Below are 4030 nucleotides of genomic sequence, written 5' to 3'. Positions count from 1 at the left end.
TTCTTCTCCCGCTGCTCCCTCCCTTCCGCTGCCATCTCCCCTCCCTCTTCCCACGCCGCTCCTCCCCCCCCCCGCCACCTCCGCCGCTCCTCCCCTCCTCCAATCCTGCGGCGTCAGGCGCGGAGGGCAGCCGGCACGGGGGAGAGGCCATGGTCAACACGCGGGAGCCTCGACCAACACGGGGCAGCGGTGGCAGCTGCCGCAAGGGAGCAAGCGCGGGGGAGCGGCGGCGGTCGATGCGTGGGAGCAGATCCAGGGGAGTGGCTGCGGCAACGCACGGGAGTACGCACGGGGGAGCGGTTGCGGCGGCGCGTAGGGGAGCCGGCGCGCAGCGGCCGGCGCATGGGGAGCAACGGCGGATGGCATCTGCGGCCGGCACAGGGGAGCAGGCTCAGGGCAGCAGCAGCAGTCGGCGCGGGGGAGTAGGCGCGGGGCAGCAGCGACAACGGATTTTTTTAATTTTTTTTAACAAGTAGCACCGCCGGTTCTTGACCAGGCGGTGATGACCACCCATCACCGCCGACCCTAATCCTGCGGGTGGCCGAACCGGCGGTGATGGGGTTACCCGTTGGAGTTTTGGACTGACCATACATTGGTAAAGTGATGGTTCAAGTTAAAACTGCCATGGATTTTCGAAAATAATCAGTCGCGCGCGTTAGTATGATGGAAGCATCGCAGAAGAGCGTTGAGCCGACCGCCGGAGTTCGGGAGAGGAGGGCTGCCGGGGGATCAACACCGCCAGACTTAGAAAGGGAGGTGGGGGGCACACGAGAGCCAGGCGGTGGCGGCGGGTTGTGGGGCGGCGGGGACGCCGCCAGCCGAGGCGGCAGGGAGACAATCAGTGGGCCAGGGACTGGACGGAGGCGCAGCAGCTCGACGGCGGTGGCGGGCTGCAAAGCGGCGTCTCCGGCGGCGGCTGCCGGAGATGAGGAAGGTTGGCGGCGGCGGGGACGTAGGCCTTCTGCAATGTAACTGCACGCAGTCGCGCGAGTTACTGTGCAACTGCGAATAGGGCCCGAGATTTTGGACTAATGCGCAGGAAACAAGAAAAGTGCGACGGCAGAGTGTAAGTATATAGTAGCAAACAGGTAAACAGCAGCATGGGACGCTGGTAGATGGCCGGCTTGGGTACGTGAACCGGCCTGGGAGGATCGATACGGTCACGGATCGAGAGTCTACCTGGCTACCTGCTCGATCGTTTCAAAAGAGTTAAGAGTGTAACGCTGTACGGCGTGCTTACACGCTACCTAGGGCGACGTACGTCTCGATCCACCGTCGACAGAAAGGTGAGGAAAAGAAGGTTAGCGCGGGCCTGCGGCGGGCTCAGTCTGTGCCAGCGGGCCGGCGGGCAGGCGGCGGCGGCGCGCGCGAAGCAAAACGAGACCCGGCCGGCCGCGACGAGGAGCCGGGGCGCGCGCCGCACAGGATTATTCATGCCGCGTGTGCACGCGCAGGCGCGCGGCGGTGCGGTGTGCCACCACCAGAACTGTGCGGCGGCGCCCTGCAGGTGGTGTGTTGTGCGCTCGCTCGCTCTCGGTCGGTCGATGGGGTGGACCGCGAGAGAACGAAACGGCCTCGGGCCTCGATCTGCCACGCCACGGTACCTACTGCTTGCGACTCCGTGTTATCCATGCATGCAACAGGCAATGCATTACAGAACAATGTTATACATGCAACAGGCCGTCGGCAGGTCGAATCTGGAGGCGCACCGAGCGAGATCGGGTGCAGTTGCTACTGCGACTGCAAGTTAGCAACTGCACGAGATCTCAGCCATCCATTTTCCCAGCTAACGGATCAGATCTCGGATGCCACTGTGCCGCACAGTGCTTTCCTGCGCAGCGCCACGCAGCCGTTGCAAAATGCAAACGCAGCATCGGCCTAAGGGCAATCCTAACCCTCCAGATTAGATGATTTCTATATCATTAAATTGTTTGCCACATAAATAAAATACTGACATAGCAAGAGAGTTAATAAATAGAGAAGAAAAAATTAATAGAAATGGTTTCTCATGCACGACCCAACTTCAGCTTGATCTCCAACAAGCGAGGACACCGCGAGACTTGCGTTAGGAGGGGATGCTGTTTCTTCCCCACGCAATTTGTGGGACCCGCAACCAGAGCCTCTCTGCGCCGCTTCATCACGCCATCCACCTCGCCGGCTGACGTCTCGCCGGCCGAACCTAGCTCACCTTTGTCGGACTGCGCCGCTCGGATCTCCAGGCCACCGGATCTGTGGCAAGAGGACGGGAAGAGAATGGGCCGAAGCCGCCGCTCCGCTTGCCGGTCCGAGCTTCGCCACCACGGCTTCGTCTTGCACTTCGCAGCCACGGCCACGCCTCAAATCTAGCACATGAGGGCTAGAAGAGAATCAGTACCAGCGAGCAAGACCTCTGCAAACAATAGGAGGCTGCATCTTAGCGAGCTTTTGCTTTTCAAATCCACCCGCAACAAGCAAAGCGAGAGCACGAAATCCACCGAAGAACTCTAAGTACGATGAGAAATCAACCAAACTTACAGCACGAGACCAAAAGTAATTAAACCGCAGCCATCTCGCTCGCCACACAGACACACCTACCTCCACGACGCATGCCCAGTTAGACCATCACGGAGTCCCGTTCTGCTGGCATCAAGCTTGAATAATCCTACAGCACGTCGACCGCCCGCATTGGCTGAGATGGCGGCAGTAGCAGAAGCAGCTAGCTCGCCGCTGCGGGGCCGCGTGAAGCCCCAGTGCCGCCGGCGCCCGCAAGCCACTCTGAAGCCCCCGCACCACACGCCGGAGCCGTTCTCGATGCCGAGGGCCGACCAGGGTGCCATCCACATCGCGCCGCCCGACCCCGTCAGGCCCTCGTGCTCGCGCGGCCACTGAGCTGCCGCCGCTACGCCGGTCTCAGTCCTGGCCGTCGAGTCACCACCATGCGAGAGCGATGGGGAGAGAAAGACATGATTCACGCGAACAAGGTGATAAGAGAGGAGTAAAAAATTATTTGTGGGTTCATGTGAAGAAACTAAGGGTTGGAGCTGTGGTTTGTTTACGTAGTGTCTCGGTGATATGGCAGTACAGACACTGCTCATGGATACTATAGTTTGGGACTACCCTAAGCTAATACTTAAATTTTACTTTTCGTTCTTATCTCGTATTGTAAACTTGAACCCACCACATTTGTGTCTACCCGATCTCTCTAACTTTTTAGCTGGGTTTAATTGCAGTGTCTGCTGAATTGAAGGACTGCTAAACATTGCCGGTCACTGGCCCTTGATGACGGGATACATCAACGGCCTCGGGCCTCGACCTGCCATGTACCGACCCGTCCACTCCGTCCAGCCTTCGCCATCGTGCACCACGCGGCGCCCTCAGTCACTCGGTAAGAATTCGAAACGAACCTTCGTTCCCAGCTGGCTAATCATCACCAGTATGATTCTACTCCCTCTGTAACTTTTAGCAGCGTTTGATTGCACTTTCCACTGAGATGAAGGACTGCTAAACATTGCAGTACTGGGTATGGCAGTAGCAGTAACCGAACGTGACTGTACATTTGGCTGTAGCTCTATACTCATTGAATTTAAGAGTGTTCTTGTGGTACGTACATGATGGTGTTGGTAGCTAGGCCACATACGCGTATTTTTTTCTAAAATTTTGTTTCTATATCCTCTGTAAATGTGAAGTGAATTACACGTTCAAAAATGCAGAGCCCTTATTACTAGTATTTTCAGATAGAACCGCCCCCCTGGTTAAGCACAAATATTAATCCTACTCTATATCTTTGTTTAGGGATGTTTGGTTAGTCTCTCTAGTGAATTGAAGGAATGCTCAACATTACACTGGGTGGTGTAGTAGCAAGTAATCAAAAGTGAGCATATGACTGGCATGCAGTACCACATCACCTAATACTAGTAGTGCTTAATTTTAAGTAGTGCACTGTATACCTAGCCGTATTTTCCAGTTCCAAGAAAAAGAAAATTCAAGTAGCTTACATGGCATGCGTGCATGCGTGCCCTGCCACTCGCTTGCTTGAAATTTTATTATTTTC

Source organism: Panicum hallii, chromosome 1 (genome assembly GCF_002211085.1).
Source record: "Panicum hallii strain FIL2 chromosome 1, PHallii_v3.1, whole genome shotgun sequence".
Taxonomy (NCBI): Eukaryota; Viridiplantae; Streptophyta; class Magnoliopsida; order Poales; family Poaceae; genus Panicum; species Panicum hallii.
Note: the sequence above shows the minus strand (reverse complement) of the source record.